General features: G+C 39.4%; 1 protein-coding gene across 6 annotated transcripts in view; it reads right to left on the minus strand.

Annotated features, from left to right (window-relative positions):
- LOC108939858 (protein shisa-6-like) overlaps positions 1-20,452 on the minus strand; it is an 80,775-nt gene that overhangs the window by 34,692 nt on the left and 25,631 nt on the right. The window lies entirely within an intron of this gene.

A 20,452-nucleotide genomic window follows, 5' to 3' on the forward strand; every position in this document is an offset into this window, starting at 1 on the left:
CTCCTTTTCAAAACCAATTGACTGCAGTGCAAATTAGCTTTATTCTTAGAAACTGCCCAGTGGGTTGATTTTTCTTCAAAGACACAGGGTGTGACTGCAAGCAAACAAGTTGCAAACAAGCAAACTTGGATTTCTTTCCTTTCTTAGCCACAAATTATAAAGCCTTTTCCAATGCTATGGACATTTTAAATCAGCAGAATTTGTTTCCATATTGAGGCACTTGAGAGTAAAGGGTAATAAAGAAATACTTTTAGCTGCCTGCCTAAATAATGATATTATCTGTGTCTCCAGTAGCACCAAATTACTCAAAAATACATTTTATAGCTCATTAAATTGCACTCATGCAAAATTTCCCAACAAATAGTTCAGCACGTTGTCATACTTCTAATTTGTTTACAAAATTAGATTAAGAACATAATTACAATATGAACAAGACCAAACACATCTAAAAAATTGAAGGTGGAAAAGAGAGATAAAAGCATTTACAGCATGTTGTTCTGTAAGTTCCCCACTTAGAGTTTAGAGAAAAGAAGGTAATTTAACAACAAAGGTCTTAATGGAATAATCTACATATCTAGAAAGAACCCCATAACAGATAGCAAAAATATTATGTTTGTTTCAGGATTTTTTTTTTTTTTTCTGAAGGAAATACGGGTAGCACTCAAAGCAGAAAAGATTCACACATTACAAACACATGCATTTGCTTTCTATCAATTTATGTATACTTTTTTCCAACAATCTGTGAAGTTTATAATAAAATGTGAGACTTAAATTACCTTTTTTAACAGTGGCACCCTGATCTACTGGTTTTCTAATAGATCCTGAGGGCAGATGATCCAAAATGCCTCATATTTCTGTTTTATGAAAATTAAAGGTATTGTTTCTTTTTAGAGTTTCCTTCATATTAATTCAGTTAACAGATAAAAAAAACTAGTGAGAATGTGCAGGTGATCACAAGCACTCTGTGTATTCTGTTTCACTCACATTAACTTTTAATAGACAAAATGACACTACCTGTGTACCTACGTCCTCAGTGTAATTGGTTGGTACAACTAAAAGGCACCAAAAGACAAATTACACAGCACAGCGGTGATGCTTACATGCATAGTAACTTTTAAAAGGCAGGGTTTAAAGTTTATTGGCACTTGTGTTCCCGTCAGCTTCATACTTGGCCTGGAAATGTTCCATGGTTCATATTTCCATGTTCGTGCTATGGTTCATAAATGCTGTCATGAGTTTTCTTTTTTACTAGCAGACTCCGAATCACGAGAGGGAAGCATTAATTGTTAAACAGGTGAAGCTGCTCTGCAGCATTATTTCCAGAAATGACCACAAAAGCATAAAACCAGGTTCTTGGTCGCAGGTTACCAGTTTCCTTTCAATCCCATCTTTTCATGCTGAAGAAAGTAATAGAATGGTACGATGTGTGGCAATTAGTAAAGGCTACAGATATATACAAACTACATATACCTGTATCTGTCACATGAGCATTAGTCTGTGTGGTGTTTGCATGTCCTCCCTATGAGGTTTTCTCCCACCCTCCAAACACTGGTGAACTGAACATTGTAAACTAGAGTGCGTTGCTGTGGTATGTAGATGAGTGACCAACTGCAGCTACTGTACTGTTGTGCACATAGAACAGTCACCTTCTGTGAAAAGGTGTGAGCTAAATACTACATAATGTTTTTTGTTAGTCGCTTTATAGAAAAGTGTCTCAATTAATGAATGTAAATGGAAATGTCATCCTGATATCGCGCAAAGCCACCACCTGCTCGCGTTATCCGATCCCATCGTCACTCCTGCGGAGCATTTCCCCGCAACTCTCCACCTTCATCTCTAAGATCATCAACTCCTCGCTCTCCTCTGGCTGTTTCCCAGCTGCCTTCAAAACTGCTCTCATTTCACCTCTGTTATAGAAACTCTCCCTGGATCCCAATCTGGTCCAAAACTACAGACTGGTCTCCCTCCTCTCCTTCCTGTCTAAAACTCTAGAGTGGGCAGCCTGTGATCAACTGATTTCCTCACCCTGAACCATCTCCTCGATGGTTATCAGTCTGGTTTCAAAGTTGGTCACTCCACTGAGACTGCCCTTCTGGCAGTATTTGACGCTCTCCAAGCTGCTAGAGCCGCCTCCCTCTCCTCGGTCCTCATCCTCCTCGATCTGTCTGCAGCGTTCGACACAGTCAACCACCGGATTCTACTCTCCTCTCTTAGTCAGCTTGGGATCAAAGGAGCGGCACTAAGATGGTTTTAGTCCTACTATCTGACAGATACTATCAAGTGGTCTGGCGGAGCTCTCGTTCTTCTCCTCTGCCTCTCTCAACTGGTGTCCTGCAGGGCTCGGTTTTGGGTCCTCTTCTCTTCTCGATCTACTCCTTCTCCCTCGGTCCGGCCATAGCCTCCCATGGATTAAAATACCACTACTATGCTGACGATACCCAGCTCTTCCTGTCCTTTCCATCTGGCTGATGCAGCCATTTCTGCACGCATGGCTGCCTGCCTGTCGGCTGGATGTCTGATCACCACCTTCAACTCAACCTCTCCAAAACAGAGATTCTTCACCTCCCAACTGGCCTGTCCTCCTGTCACAATCTATTGATCAAACTGGACAACTCACTCATTTCGCCTACCTCCTTGGCTAAGTGTCTGGGAGTAACGATTGACACGAGTCTGTCCTTCTCTCAGCACATCAAAGTCACAACCGAGTCCTGCAGATACATCCTGCGTAATAGTCGTAGGATCCATCCCTACCTCACAATTGATTCTGAACAACTACTTGTCCATGCCACGATGACTTCCCGTCTGGACTACTGCAACTCTCTCCTGTGTGGTCTTCCTGCTACAGCTGATACAGAATGCTGCTGCTCGAGTTGTGTTTCATTTGCCAAAGCGTTCCCACGTATCTTCTCTACTCATTTCTCTGCACTGGCTTCCTATGGCTACCCGAATCAAATTCAAGACCCTGGTTATTGTCTACAAATGCATCAATAGAACTGCTCCCAGCTATTTACAGGACTTGATCAACCGCTACACCCGAGCCAGACCCCTTCGCTTGTCTACTTCTGCTTGCTTGGTGGTCCCGCGCACAAAAAGTAAAGCATAGAGGTTCTCGGTTCTGGCTCCATTGTGGTGGAATGACCTTCCCCTCTCACTCAGAACTGCGGAAACTCTCTCTACATTCAAGAAAGGTCTGAAAACTCACCTTTTCCGGACCCATTTTGCCCAAGATCTCTCCAGCTCATGTATGGTGTAAATGTTCATGAACTGTAACTTCATGAGCATCCCCAGATAAGCCTTTATACAGCCGCTACGCCAGTATTGTATGTGATTGTTTGTGTAGCTTATAAAAAAAAGAAAAAAAAATTGATAGGAGGCTATCAGGATTCATCTATCCTGTGTTTTATGCACCTACTCAAGCAATGAACATCAGTGCATCAAGTGGAAGGTAACAAACTAGTTTACTTAAGAGTAACATGTCTGCAGCCATGTATCTTTCTCTTAATGTAATGTACAAATTGTATTTTTGCTGGGATGTATGTCGCATTGGACAAACCGTCTGCTAAATGAATAAATTTAAATGTAAATGTAGTAAATTAGAAAATCAATCCATGCACATTGTTATGCGTACATTGCTTTTCTTATTCAATTTACAAGCAGTAAAATGTTGTGATGATCCACGTTACTGGCAGTTAAAATGGGTTTATTGTAAACATTTGAATTGTGGGTAAAATGGAATTCTGTTCAACTGCTGTGGGGACTCACAGGGAATACAGGGGAGTAAATGTGTTGGCCAGTAAAACAGGGAGTGAAGTCTAAGAGGTGCTAAGTGGCTGGCTCGAGGTGCAGGTCCTTGAGAAAAAGGGATCCTCGCATCGAAAGCATTATTTCGTTGTGTTTGCACTTATACCTCTTGCTGTGTGCCGCTGTTCCAATAAACATTCGTAATGAACGCTGTGAATAGTTTTTTTTTTTTTTTTTTTTTTAAATCATTATCTTTTTCATCCAAATCCTTTTCTGCCCATGGAACCACAGATGCTATCTTCGTTTTTGGTTTGGTTTTTCCATCTCTTTTCTAAAGGCTACAGCCTTTCATTTAGCCAGATCGGCAGAAACCTGCCACCTTTTGTGTATGTCATTTTTATAGCGTCCAGAGACAGCGCTCTACAGTGTTGCATCAATTTTCCATATTTTTACTGCTCTGTGATATTTTATTGTTGAACCAAAAAATCATAGCTGTGTATTACTTTCTGCTTCATTACAAATTACCTTAGGTTTTGTAGCAACTGCTTCCTGCTCTCTATCATGCGACATTTTAAAATTATGAAACTGAAATAGCTGTAAACTGAGGAGCAGCAGGTGGCGTAACGGTTAGTCACCACCTTCCAATTAAAGGACCCAGACTCAAAATCCACCTCCTGCTGTAGTACCCTTGACTAAGGTACTTACCCTGCATTCCTCCGGTACAAATCACCCTGGAGTGTAAATGGAAAAATCATTGTACGCATCATGACACAATAAGCCACTCTGAAGAAATCCATCAGCCAAATGAATAAATAACTAACTCAATAAACTGTACTGGAAATTTTAACGAGAATTAGTATTTCTTTATGAGATCGCATGGGGCCGACAGACTGTAATTCCCCCTACATTATGGCGCTGCCCTTACAGCTGTCATTACTAAGAGGCATGTAAGAAATTTTCTATGAACCAATTTGTTACAGTCACAATCTTGTAAGTTTTGCTTGTGAAAGTTGTTTTGGAAATTGGTCTTCAGTTCTTGAGAACAACTTGTTTAAGCCCTTAGAATAAATACCCTCTGTGTTTTATGCATTCCACTTCTAAAAAGAGGTCAGTCATATGATGACATATGCTATTGAGAGTGAATTTGGTGTGAAACAGCTACTCAGTTTATTATTGTTGATTTTCTAGAAATCAATGAAAATGGGCTTTCAGTTTCTCAGCAATCCAGTGAAGCACGACTTGCATAATCCTACCGCTTCATTTAAGTTTTTCAGCTGTGAGATAGCTTTTATTTTTGTGGGTTATATTTCCAGCGCTGGCTCATGGAGAATTTTCATTTATTTATAAAGTTTATTCTGTTTTTTGCACAGAGAGGGTTCCCTTTTTGATGTGAAAATAAGCAAAAACATGTTTTTTCCAAACCTTTTTTCCTCATGGGTAAAATAATTTCTTACACTTTTGTATCCCATGTGTCTATTCACAAATGATCTATGACAACAAATATGAGTTTTCAGAATTATTTCAGTATTACCTGGAGCAGAAGACAAAGTCTGATCCTAATTATGTATACACTTGCTGAGGTCTTCAAACATAGGGCAGTAATAACATTAGTAATTCCAAAGTAACAATAATGAATGTATTGTCTAGCCTTCTATTTCCATACACACACAAATATACACAAATAAAAACATATATCCACACATGCAGACTATTGCAAACCACCATGTGGGCATAAATTTGCAAAGTAGGAGACTATTTTAAAATGTTAACTATTACATTCCAGTATGTTTTTCCAATACATAACAAATGCTTCCAATCTGGAACATAATTTCCAATATGTGTCATGTATGAAAGAGTTCAAAGCTCACTGACAGGTACACAAAGACCCTTAACAGGACATTCACTGAAAACCACCGCCGAAATGACTGCAGAATTGAATCAACACCTCTGTGTCCCAGTCTCAACAAAAACTGTGTATTTTTACTTTCACAAACCTGGCATTTATGGTAGGAATGCTGTTTAGATCCCGCTTATGTCGAAGACCAACGTGTAAAAATTCACAACCTTGAGTTAACAAATGTTCAAATCTCGCTAACAGGAGAATAAAATGGCAAAAGCAAAGACAATGCCTAACATTGCATTGAACTATATTTGTTCATTTAGCAGACTCTCACCAAAATGACATAATTCTCAAGATACAATAAATGTATTCAACAATAAAGCAGCTTCAGGTACAGACAAATCACAATGTGTGTTTGGTTTATTGTGTACTGCTATTCTACCATCATGTATTCCTTATTACTTAGGACTTTATTTGTCACTAAACCTAAATAAGTATCTAGTATTCTTGAGCTGCATGAAGCTGCACTGAGCTGTACGTCACTTTGGAGAACAGAATGCGCTAGATGAATGAATGTAAATGTAAATGTGAATAAAGATACGCTTTATGCGACTCTCAAATGGGTGTGCTGTGTCTTTCAGTTAGATACAGTATATGTGGATTTCTTGAAAACAAATACAGTTCATAGTCTTTTGAGTGTAATTAGCCTTTGAATGTGTCATCATTACACACAAAATAGAGATGCGTGCAAAACAAACGCGGTCGTGCACCGTCTGACTGTCTCATAATTAGCTTGGGTCTTTGAAATTCATCATGTTGCCGTCTACATGTCGCCTTGAGAGAGTTGTCATTATCGTCAGTACAAAGTGCTCCACTTTGACGACTAATACACCTGCATGCTCTCTGTTGGATGTGTGCATGTATAAAAGACATAAACAAGGACTCTTTGACTGCAAAAAACAGCTCATTGTTGTCCACACAATAACCAAGGGGGCATTTTTGTAGAAAATAGAAAGGCTGCTTTTAGTAATCATATTATGCAGTCAATTTATGACAAATAAGCACAAACACGAATACTGCCATGCTATTCTGAATACAGTAAAGGCAAGAGTGAAGTATATTTGCCCATGTCAGATGAGTTATTTGCGTCTGAATGATTCAATTTTGTGTATGAGATGCTTAAATTATATTATATTTTTCAATGACACTGTAGTTTCCAGCTGCTCTTGGTATGTTTCGGCTCCCTTTGAAGATGCCTGAAATGTCTTTCTTGTTCTTGATGGGATAAATACAAAATAGGGCTGTATCAGCCTCCAGCAATTTCAGATAAGAGAATGACTAATGCTTTTTACTCATTTTAACTAAATGACTTTAATGAGTAAGGAAAGCCTACCACATTCTGTGAAGTGTAGAGTATATCTCCTTAACCTTCTAATCTTGTACTGTACTGTATGCAAACGTGGGTCTATTCATACTTCTGGTCACACTTCTCATCTCTTTCTTCTCACTCAATACATTAATTGACAAAGTAATTTATCATGTCTTTTAAAGGCTTTGCTTTTTTCTAGCTGGTGAAAATGTGTCATGCTAAGAGGTCACTGAAAATGTTGAAATATATAGATAGCAGTTGTGTATTTATGGAAGAAGTTTAGAAATGTTTAGCCACAGAATTTGGTCTAACCATTTTCAGCTGTAGAGACCACTTTGTGGACCATGTCATGCATCGCTGCATTGCACACTCAGCACAAGAAACGCATTACAGCCGGAATCAGAGCAGAAGAGACACATCCTGAATGGCCCACTGCTCTAAATATGGAAGATGATAACTCATGTATGCGGGTACACAGCTTTGCTGTAGTGAAATGGCAATCGTGCGTATCTCTACTCCAGGTTAAAAAATTTTACTCATTTATTTATAGATAAATTTGCATTTTAGTTTTAAAAGTGTGGAGGCGTGGTGGTGTAGCGGGTTCAGCCAGTGCTCGCTGTGTGGTGGATCTGGGGTTTGAGCCTTGTTTGGGGTGCCCTGTGATGGACTGGCGTCCCATCATGGGTGTGTCCCTTCCCGCTTGACCTTGCGCCCTTGCATTGCCAGGTTAGGCTCCGGCTCACCGCGACCCCACTTGGGACAAGCGGTTGTTGTCAGTGGAGTGGAGTTTTAAAAGTCCAGAACTACCAATGGGAAGGAGGTGTAACTGAACTTGCAAGCTACTATTTTCTGTTTGGTTTCATGGTTTCTGCTCAGCATGCTGTTTTGTGCATCCAGGTTCTTCACAGAATACAGCATATAATACACCTGGTTTATCAGAGGCTGCATTGTTCTAGATAACAGCATGTTTTTTTAAACACAGGTGTATATTTGTATGTGCTCATTGTTGAAAAGAAACCAAATAGATTATCACAGTGCTGGAACATGAGTCTAATATGATTTGCAGCAGTTTTTTAGCATTGAACCCTATGACCCAAATCAACTTTCTGAGTTAACTCATGTAAAAAGAGCTGACCTGCCAGTCAGGATTGGAACAGGGGCGGACCACATTCCTTCAGAATAATCTGCGTGATTTGATTTCCCCTTGTTTCCTCCTGCCGCTGACCCAGGGCCACCAACACTCACACAATGAAGCTGTCAGGTGGTCTGCTATGCCACCCAGGTAATTTATCACACTTCATATCAGTCACATCCTCTGTAGCATTTTTTGCCTGAATTACATGCTTGCATCCAAATCTCTCCTTCTCTTCACGTAATGCCTTCTGCGTATTGTTCTCTGAGATGCAAAGAATCGTCTGCTAAATGAATAAATGTAAATGTAGGTGTATTTATTCAAATACTTCATTTGAAGAAAAAAAATGGAATCTGTTCTGACAGTCTGACATGCATCAAACTGCATGATTTAGCAAACTTAATTGTTAAATTACCTAGTTAACTGCTAAATCCACAATCTGTGCACAGTAGCAGATTTGGCTGCATGAAAGAAAAAATGTACAGAAAAAATAATAATAGAAAAATAACACACACATCAATATACATTACACTTGGTACTTTGGCTGACCATTTAATTGGTTTCAGTACAGACTTCTCAAGAGTAGCAAACCCATATTTTATACAGAATAAACGGCATTTGTTATAATAATTCTTTGTAACTGTGTGGAGAGCAGAAAGAATGAATGATGATTATTAAATGATTATGACGATGACTAAAGGTTACACAATTTAGATGGTGCTTTAGTGCAGACCAAGTAGTTCAGACCATTTGAAAAGATGTAATCAGCTGGGGGGGAGGGATGGCAAAAGTGGTAAACGACAAGCAAATATGGCTCTAGTTATAATTAACAAAATATTCCAGCAGCATACACACACATCATCTGAACCGCTTGTCCCATACGGGGTGGCGGGGAGTCGAAGCCTAACCCGGCAACACAGCGCGTAAGGCCGGAGGGGGAGGGGACACACCCAGGACGGGACACCAGTCCGTCGCAAGACACCCCAAGCGGGACTCGAACCCCAGACCCATCAGAAAGCAGGACCCGGTCCAACCCACTGCGCCACCGCGCCCCCTCCAGCAACATAGTAATTTAAAAAAAAAAAAAAAAGAAAAAAAAACTTGAACAAAGAAATTAAATATTTCCCACCTTGCTCTTCTATTACAGTACACAAAATCTGGCAATTAGAAATAGCAAAAGTTTTGTTTTAGTAATACTGTTAATTTTACTGCATTACTTAATATAAAAATGTGAAGTTACTGTACAAATAAAAGAGATCAAATAAGGACGTTTAAATGGACAACAAAGAATTAAATGCCTGCTACTTATCTACAACACATCACCACATCCGTTCTAATTTCACTCTCAATGGGGCCTAAAAGGCATATCATGACACAGCAGTTTAAAATCAAGGCCATTAATTCGCATGCTGCAGGATGACACATTGGTATTTGAAAGGAGTTTCGTCGGAGCCTTTTCATTAGGGTAATAACAGAGGATCACTTCTGAAGTGTGGCATGGCAGCTTTGACCTTCGCAAACAGATAAGTGCCTCCTGCTTTAAATAATATCCTGTTTCACTTTACAGTTTCTTGGCCGGGATTCCCAAGGGCCCTGCACAGCAGACACACAAGTTTAATTTAACGCTTTCCTGCTTCCCTAGATTGCTGCACAATGTATGGCGGATAGAACCAGCTTGCTGAAATTCAGCTGCTTTTGACAACATTTTATCCCTTGCTGGAAAAAGCCACCGTGTACCAAAGAACAGTGAGGTGTGTGTGTGTGTGTGTGTGTGTGTGTGTGTGTGTGTGTGTGTACACACTAACATCAACACTCAACATATGGAATTTGAACCGCATAAAAAATAAAGATGGAAAGGCTTGACACTCCCCTGCTGCAGGGGAAGAGATCACTATACATAGCACCCTGACAGGTTACAATGTACTTTCAAGCAACAAATCAGTAGTCGTCTTCAAACAGTCCTATTTTGAGGAAAAAAAAAAAAAACTCTTCTCAAAACAGATATATATATATATATATATATATGTATATATATATACACACACACACACACACACACACACACACAAATGACATATGCGAGTGTGAAGCTAAAGCACAGTTTCAGCCTAACTATGATGTGTGCCACTTGTCTTTAGCCACTTATAAGATGCAGAGATTTTGCTTTATTTACTGCCATAGGAAAGTGCACACATGCACATAAATTCCTCTGTTGCAACGAGCCATGCATCTGTTTAATTTTGCTATCATCCATTTTAAAGCCATTTTAATACTGACCATTAAATCTAGATTTTTGCAAAAGCAAGACTTGTGTTTTAGGCAAAATACTTACTCTGAAGTGCCCTTTGTGTGTATGTGTGAGTAAATGAGTGTGTGTGTGATTGTCGTTATTGAATGGCTTCCTGCCCAGGCAGCAGCAAAAACTACAATGTGAAGATTGAAGAATTAATGGTGGAAGATCTACAAGGAATGGTCCTATCTACTGGACAGACCCTCAGCCCACTGCTGCTCTCTCTGGACCCTAAAGCAGTCTGCAATGCACCCACCCCCACCCCTACCCCCTCCCCAACCCAGCCTTCCACCCCTGCACCAAACCCTGATTGCGTCCATTCAATTTTTAATGCTCAGGAAATTGATTTCTGGAAGGCTCATAACTGAATCTGATATATTTTAATTTAGTTCTCATACGCATCACTACCTTCAGAGCACAATAAATGGCTTGGGATTACACATTGCACATGAGGGGATAGAATATGTGTCATAATGTGCAGTGTGGTTTAATGTCCAAACAAAATGGAATATTCCTCAGACAACAAAGGGCAACTGCTCTCTGCTGTTCCCCCAGAAAAGGCTGAGCATGTGAATGAGAAATGAGGTGAGAATAAAAGATTATCCGCCTCATTTTTGCCTCTGTCCTTTGAACAGCAGTGCTAATGATTTTCATTCTCACTCTGTACACTGTAATGCACATAAGGTCACTGGAGTGGCATTAACTGATTCTTTTTATTATTCATATTAACAGATTTAAAATAAATGAAAAAGCAATTTAATCATAGAGGCTGGTTTCTAACAGCTTTGCGCTGTTTTTACAAAGGTCATAACTTAAAAAACTATTCAGAATTCAATTTCTTATTTCACAGTTGGAATAAGAAATGAATGCCAAGTTATATTTTCTCTCCTCAGCATATAACATATACACTACATATAAGAGATTACTTTACAAATTTTGAGACAGTAATTTACGTTGAGATGTATCATATCACAAGCTGGCTTGTTTTACAGGTTTGTCCAGCAGGATGTCAAAAAAATCAAATGATGCCTATGCAAATATTGCAAAGTACGCAAATTATGCAGACTTTGTTGAAAATGTAATTTTCACATTTATTATGTGGATCTACAGAAAATTTAACATAGGCTTCAAAGGCTTCATAGGCTTTAGGCTTCAATTTAACACACTGGTATCATTACACTGTGGCATTTTTGGTCCTTCGCCCATGCTTGGTGTTGTTTTCTGCAGAAAAAAAGCTTCCTGGTGCTTGCTCCACATGACCCCAAAAGAAAAACACCTGAAAGCAAGAGAAGCGCAGCAGGAGCACAGTCGTATCAGGTCATACCTGCCCTATTTTCATTCCCTTATGACACTGCGCGACCAAGGATAATAAGAACATAAGCTATTTGACTCGGCAGGAATTACTGTCTGCGATAGCGTTGTGGGCTTCGTAACATCGTGCTTTGTCCCAGCTCCTCGGACAGCGCCAGCAGCTACCGAGCTCTGACGAAGGGTCCACTTATATTGACACTTATCGGGAAGAGGGATTTAGGGGAGACCAACCACAGTGCAGAGACACTCACCTGAACTTCATTCTTCACCTCTCTGTTCAGTGTTTTTCCTTCCACCTCTACTGCAAAACTAATTACATGAAGAGCTTTACTTTTAGAAAGTTGGACTTGTTTTTAAATAACTGTAATTGCATAATAAAAGTGCTAAAACTGCAGTATCAATGCAGGGTTATGGCAGGCAGCTTACATCTAAAACTCTGGGCTTTCCCTGCTTATTCTAGGATTAGGGTGGTCCGCCTTAGCATTCTGGTCTGCTGCAAACTTTTTCTGCATTATTTTTCATCTTTCTGCCTTTCTGCCTTTGATTTAGAACTCCGGGGGAGGTATTTCATAACTCGAAATCACTTATGTGGAAAACTTCTGTAATCAGTTGAGGACTACCCAAATTTAAACAAACGTGATGGCAGTTCACTAACAAAATCCAAATTCCAAATCTGAGTAATTCGGACTTCTGGTGCAAATCGTGTCAAAATACTTCTGCTGTCTAACATAACTTATCCCATTACTAACACCTTGTAAATACATCTGTATAGCACTAGTGCCTCACAGCTACAATGCTGTGGGTTTGGACACGGACCCAAGTCTGGTTCAGTCTCTGTGTAGTTTGGGTGGGTTTTCTCTATGTTCTACATTTTGCTGCTACACTCCAGAGATATGCGTTTCAAGTGTATTGGTGACTCTGAATTACCCTTAATCAGCGTGTGTATGTGTGTGCACGCCTGTGTGTATGTGATTTATCTGTGACATCTGTGAAACTACATCTCATCCCAGGATGCACCTTGCCTCTCACCCCTGGCTTTGGGAATGCCCTCTTGACCACTGCGACCCTGCACTGGACAAGCAGTTATGGATGGATATTATTCCTCACTCATACTGATAACAATCGCAGAGTAAATTGACAGCTTTGCCCAGTACTGCATGCATTCTACCATCACTACCTATTGTAATCAAATGACACATGACACCAAACTGGAAAAGACAATGAAAATCACAGCCATTTTCCTGGAATAAATTATGGAAATTAAGTCTAGAAAGGTAAGCAAGGTAACTGATATGCAACATTAAAGTATACAGTAGACTACAAACACTCCACTTTAGAATCATATTTTTCATCGATAAAAAAAGCTATTAACTATACATGGCCTTGAATTTCTGAAGGACAAGTAGATGCCCATTAAGTCACATTATGCTTAAGATTGCTGAAAGGTATTTTGAGCTGATTTTATCTGGATTATTTTGCATGCAAAGTCCCAAAATGAACAGTGTGTTACCCAGCCACACTGCCGTAGTAACGGACTGTGGGCAGGCGATATGCCTACACCATTTGAGAATGACTTACTGTGGGTCTGTCGAGAGTCTCTTGCGCACATACATGTCATTTTCTAAAGACATCTGTTTGATACAAACTTACGGACCTCTGCTTGTCACCTGCATATATGTTCTGCGTCAGTCTTGTAAATCTCCATACATCTATTCATGTTTGTGCTTGCCATGTGATTAATTTTCAGTTGTCTAGACTTTATCTAGAGGCATTTTAATACAACACAGATGCCTTATATTCTAAGGTGATGCTGGCAGCAAATAATTCTCATCGAGAATTTTGTTAGCTTTTCATTACAAATTTAGTACTTCTTCTTAGAACCCCGAAACACTTGAAATATGTCACATGATTTCAACATCAGGCCTCTGAAAAGGATCCATTTTAATTATGCTTAAAAAAGATCTCTTGGTGCTTGAGCTGTGACCTCATGTGAAACTACTATACCATGGAAGCACATGTCAAAGGGCTTATATTATAAAACAGACCTGGTAAAAACATGAAGGACTGACAAGGCAACAGGGGTCTTCGGGGTGAGACACTGGCGGCTGTTGCATTTCACTTTACAGGCAGCAGCAATTTGGAGCAGCACTGTCTGTTTCTGTCTGAGACAGCAGGCAAGGTTCATACAATGCAACAAGCCGGGAGCTATAAAGCGCTTTTCCCACTGATGCTTCATCCCCCTGGCTGAAACACGGTAAAAGCCCCTATACAGCGGGCTTCCCGTGTCCCCAGACACAAAAGCGCTATTGAAGCAGACAAAACAAACCTGAAACACACGCACACCGAAAAGGCAGAGCAAAGACAGATTTTCCGAACGTAAATTGCCGAGCAAATGTTTGCAGAGAAATTCACCACCGAACTCCAGTCACTTTTCGTATTTCGCCATTGCAAATGTTTTGCCTTCTTTTTTCAATTTTATAATGTCATTTATAATAAGAAATAAGATGTAAACCTTTGAAAGACAGTAATATGAGGCAAACTGCCAATGATGTTTTGGTGTCAATAAATAAAGCAGGATAGATTCTCAAAGACTAAACAAGCTGTCTCCTCAAAGCTCTATCATCATCTGTGGCAATAAACACTCAGTGTTTACACTCTGCATTGCCAGCATAAATTATGGCAGCAACTAGCAGTCCTCTGATTTTAGAAAATGACAGCGATAGGAAGTTTTAAATAAGGTTTAATATTGTTACAGCATTCATTTCACAAAAATGCCAGATTTTTCTTTAGGTTATTGCCAATAATGAATTCTGTATTTCCAAAATTTAGTAGGCTTTGCAAAAATTGGATGTAAAGTGATATGAAAATGTTACATAACTGTTTTGTTTTCCAAAGTAGTAGAATCTTTCAAATATTAATATTTGAACAACAAATTCACTGTGAAGGATGTGAACGCACTTCTGCCCAACAATGACATTGAAGTAACTCAGAAGACACTGAGAAGCACCTTTTGCCAGGCACTGACTTGTAGCTGCAATGTAGTCTCAGTCATGTGAGTCTCTTTTGCCCAGTGGAGGGGACACCTGGTCACACCTGTCAGAGTGGTCTTATGCTACAAAAAGCCTCTGCGTATTACCTGCAAAAAAGCCACAAACAGCCACCTGTCAGTGCCGTTTGTGCCCTGCCTCTTGAAGCTGTAAATACCAAGTGCAAAGCAGAACGTTAGCGTGAGAGACTCTTGGACTTGCAAACCAATGCATAAAATGAGTTCCCCTAAGAGTAACGCCATGGCATGTAGACAGTACCTTGATTGATGTTGCACATTAGAGGGAACCGCTCTAAAGCAAACAACAAAGTCGAGCTCCTTCCTCATCTCCCATTTCCGTTATGTGGGGCTTCCTGGCACCCCTGGTGCCTGTTTATTTTCCAGCACAACACACCTGGGTGCAAGACAAATAGCATCTTCAGGTAACTACTTTCCGAACTGGCAGCAAAACAGGAACATTGATAACAGGCTTGTCATGTGGGCTTACTTTAAATCCCTACACCTCAGACTTATTAAACTTGTCCGTGAAATCAGTTACAGTTTATTACAAACTCCGGGTACCGGAGAGAGATATTACACCTTCAATATTTCTAGATTTGCACCGGACCAGTAGGGCGTGTCCACAAGGCATATGAGAAGGATGTTAGTTTCATCCTTGGTTATGATTTTTAGGGGAATTTATACTTAGAATTTTAAAGTGTATTTAATCATGCACAATACAGCAGGTCCCGGCATGGAAAACACTACTCATGTCATATTTGTACAAATAAACACTCCTCTTGCATTTTCTATTAAGCAGGTTTTTTAAAATACTGAATTCTTTCTCCAGAAAAAGTATGCAAAGTACAAAGTCGGTCAGCGAATGTTCATTAAGCAAACCATGTTAAAAGGCAGGATTTGAAAATATAAATTCATGAGAAGCTCAGCAAAGCATGGTAAGCGTTCTTCAAATATGCCAGCAGTGAACCAAAGTTAACACTGAAGACATTAAAGCAGGAAACATGCAGTCCAAGTATGTGGGTCTATTGTTGTTGTCGTGAACATTTATTAATCTTCTGCTCTTGGCGAGGAATGCACTCACATCGCTTACACATCGTCATGAGCACATAATCACTTACGCCAAAGCGTTCACAGTGCCCGGCTCAATTGTTTATGCCAGGTTAACTCTCACACTCTCCTGCGCACATGTCTTCCAGAACACGGCTCTGTACACTCTTTTTCAGAGTCAGCCATCCGCTTTGCTCAGTCACCATCTTCACTTGACGGAGCACTGAACTGAATTCAGTCAAGAGCACACCACTGAGAATATGCTCCTTTAGCCAGATAGTCAACATTCCAGTCCAAGCACAAAACAATTGAAACATGGGGTCCACTCTTTTTTAATACAGATTTTTAGAACATCTCCCACAGTAGCAGATTCTCACAGCAACTCAATGCAAGTTCCTCACAGGGGCTAGGTTATCGGTTCGGTCATGTGATCAAATCCAGTTCCACTGCATGAAGTTTGCATGTTCCTCCGATGTTCTGGGTTTAATCCTGCACCAAAGACATGTGCTTCCGGTGAACCTGTGACTCTGATTTGCCCATTGTGTGTGTGTGTGTGTGTGTGTGTGTGTGTGTGTGTGTGTGTGTGTGTGTGTGTGTGTGTGTGTGTGTGTGTGTGCATAGCTGCACGGGTATCCTCTCCACGGTTTACCATGCTTCCCAGAGAGGCTCTGGGCCATGACCCTGTATTGGACAAGAGGTGGTCATGCAATTAAGAATGGATGGATCAGTGTCTAAATTTCTTTTGAAAACAAGGAATTTCCCACTATATATTTCTTGAAATATAAAATCTGCTAGTAATTCAGACATTGTGAATGCACATATTATGAATACAACAGCGTTTTTAGAACTTTTTACATGCATATTGTATGCGGCGAAATCTGCATGCGGCATTTAGCACTTTCAAAAAAAATGCTGAATACTTAAAGACTTTGTGGGTTTTCATGAAAGAACAATTGTCATCACACAGTAATTCATTTTATGTGACATATACCAGAAAACTAGACAGCACTTTTCTAAAAATACAAGGAGCACCTATGTGTGATTCCTTTCGAGACAGGGCAGAGTTTGCCAATCTGCGGCTCCACACGACTTCTCGCGGTGGCTACTTAATGCACTGTTGGTACTGAATCAGACAGCTGGACCGAGAGTGGAGCGAGATGACAGAGCTGACATTTAGAAAGCGCACTGTTTACGGAGGCGGTGGGAGGCATTTCCTGTTTATTGTGCGTCTTCGATACCAGCTCCTTTCAGAAGCAACACTAATGAAGTTGCCAGAAGAGAGCACTTAATGAGGACTTCTGACAAGTCTTCAATCTACACATCTTCATCATTACAGTATATATGACAGCCATTCATCGTTTTGTAATTACAAGTCACTTGCATGTGAGAGCCTGTCGATGGTTGTAGTTTTTGCCAATGCAGTCAACATTATGCTGTAAGTCAGAAAGACAAAATGATGTGGGCAACAAAGAATGTTTATACAAAACAGTGTTTTTTTTTTCCCCGTCTTCCCTTTTTTCTGGCATTCTCTTTCTGTTTGTGTTTCTCGCATTCATCTAGTGACATCTGCGTTCACTTTTCAATTCTCCCTAAACAAAAGCCTCGCCAGAATGTATATGATTTCTAATTCTGGCCTGTAATTTCATTTTTGTATCTGAATGTGACGCAGACATGGCAGTCGTCCAAAGGAGTAATTCATTACCAGACTGCTCAGTATTCTAGGTGAGTGCTCTGTGCTTAGTATTCCATGAACCATGGTTTTGATTCCTTGCGTCGCCTTATTCTTATCATGCTGACAGTAGCACTTCCGTGCGCGACTGAGCTCTGCTGTCCTTGCCCTCTGCCTCTAACAGATATCGACAGCTGGGGGACTACAAAAGAATAGCAACCTCTAGCCAAAGGGAGTTATGATTTCCAACATGGAGGAGTTTCTTTTCTTTTTGACAATTGACTTACACCTCTTAGAGACAAACGGACCACATAGCTTGGGGCAACAAATTAATAAAAAGAGCCACTGCCACACCATGTGAACTTTCAACATCAGTGCATTCTCTTTTCATTATGAAATTCTTGCAGATCACACAGACCCTAAGGGTTACGTTGAGAAATGTGTGGTTTTTCTTTGATTTTTAGGGTAACTGAAAGGCCAGCAAGACCTGGACTGTTAACATTCTTATTGCTGTCTTCAGTGTAACAATCAACACATCAATATACAAATGGTTCGTTATGTCCTTTAGGAAAAATCCCTATACGTCTCCTGTTTGACTGCTTACTTTTTTAAAAAAACATATTATTACTCATTCAGGTGCCTGACAGTTTTTTTTTTCCCTCAAAGTGACTTAAAATGTGAGTTTTGTGAACTGTTACTTATATTTACCCAATTATTTTTGTTTTAATTCATATACTTATTTATTCATTCATTCATTCAGCAGAAAGCAAGAGTAAATATCTTGCTCAAGGGTAGGACCACAGGATTCGTGCACGGGCCATTTCACTGCAAGGTAAAAGCTGCTACTGCCGCACTACCAGCTACTTATGGCAATGTTTTCACAGCGAGAGCATGTTTGAGTTCACTATTAATTTCACCCAGTAAATATTAAAGAATATGAATTCATATTCTGCCCAGCACACATAACACATGACTTTAATCCAATGCTTCATTGCTCCGCCACTTTTGAATGTCACATAGAAACACTCAAAGTCATTTGAGTCATGTATCAAAATGAACAAATAGCTAAGCAGAAAAGGCTCTGCGGTTGGAATATGACTATCCTTCCATGCACCAATCAAAGCATGCATAGCAGTGTGCTTCCTTCATACAAAGCAAATAAAAGCTTCCTTTCTTCTTCACAAAAAATATTTTCATTAATGATATTAATAACAAAAATAAAAAATGAAACACACAAAAAGCATTCCTCGCAGGTAACAAAATTTAGTGCATCACAACAGGAATTAAATTGCATGCATGAATTAGCAATCAACAGAATCTGAACAGAGAAACCATGAGTAAGCTTTTGTCTAAAGCAATTATCTTTCCATTAGTTTGAGAGGTTAGGCTGATTTCCATAATGGAGTAGAAATATAATTGACAGAGAATAGATTTGTAAGTATTACAGCAATAACCAAATCTCCAAAATGAGAAACGTCACAGTTATGTCACAATGGTGTTCAGTTAATCCCGGAATAAAGTAGAAAAAACTCAAATAATTCATGAAATCTGGACATATGCACATTTTGCTAATAATGGTAAATGCAGCCTAATTTCTTTCCCTTGTTCTCTGGAAGAGCACTGGGTGCTCTTTTAAATGAAAAAAATAAATAAATAAATTGAAAAACACCACTTCAGTACGTAACAATCTACCTGCAGTTCTCTCTAAAGATCAATTTTCAGTAAGAAATATGACAAACACAAGACATGATTTTCACTTCTAAAGATGTATTAGCATCATAGTCCTTTTTTAAAACCAAGAGATTCCTATTAGGGTGAAAAGGTGCAGTAAAAGCCAAGAGTATACGAAGAAAGAAGATGACAGTGTTTATCTACAACAAATACAGACCAAGAATTTGAAAAAAAAACTGAAAAGTGAGCCCTCATGTACTGCCAATAAATAACATTTGAACGACACTTTAAAGTACTTTGAGGAATATTAAACTCTTTATTCAATATTCTCTGCCACCACTTTTTTTGGAAAAGTTATAACCTACTGACACATTAAAAATTAGAATCCTATCATTGAACTCACATTTTCAAACAATCCAAAAAACTTTAAATTTTACTCTCCTATTTCTGGGAACTGACCTATTTCTGAAAAAGTTTTACAGTTGTGCATATTGTGCTATGTGTCTCGACAACTGATCGAGACAAGTCAAGTGTTCCAAACCTGACTGTAAACTTTTTTGTAGATGCGACACACTGGGCCACTTGTAACTGTAATGCTGTATGCCCTACTAAATACTATACATTTACATTTTACATTCATTTATTTAGCAGACGCTTTTATCCAAAGCGACTTCCAATGAACTGTATGTAGTGTTATCAGCCCACACACCTTTTTCACCGCAGTGACTTACACTGCTAGATACACTACTTACACTGGGTCACTCATCCATACATCAGTGGAACACACTCTCTGTGTGACACTCACACACTATGGGTGAACCTAAACAACATGTCTTTGGACTGTAGGAAGAAACAGGAGCACCCGGAGGAAACTCACACAGACATGAAGAAAGGTGTCCAGTATAAACTTGAAGTTTGAATGCAAGTGGGTGTTTTCATGGACAGTCATCTGAAGCTAAACTGATACTTCAGTTACAATGCAGTAAGCATGGACATGATTTTACAACACCTTGGTATATCCTCATATTCTGTATTACTGTTATGTCTATGGCTATCAAAAGTGGAATACTGAAACATAAATAATTTGTTATTAATTAAGCATTTTCTTGTTAACCTTCATTTAGCTGAGTCCTCTCCAAGGCAGCACATAATGTTATGTAATCAATCTGACAATGATTTACTTAAGTGAAATATTTGTGAAATCTTCATAGAACTATTTTCAGTAGATTTCCTTAATCTGGGCCTGACAACAGACATTTAGATTACAAGGTATTTCCTTGTAGAAGACTTCTTAATTTATGGCCAGAATACTGTAAGGGAATAGTATTTTTCATAG

The sequence above is a fragment of the Scleropages formosus genome, chromosome 20 (genome assembly GCF_900964775.1).
Source record: "Scleropages formosus chromosome 20, fSclFor1.1, whole genome shotgun sequence".
Classification (NCBI taxonomy): domain Eukaryota; kingdom Metazoa; phylum Chordata; class Actinopteri; order Osteoglossiformes; family Osteoglossidae; genus Scleropages; species Scleropages formosus.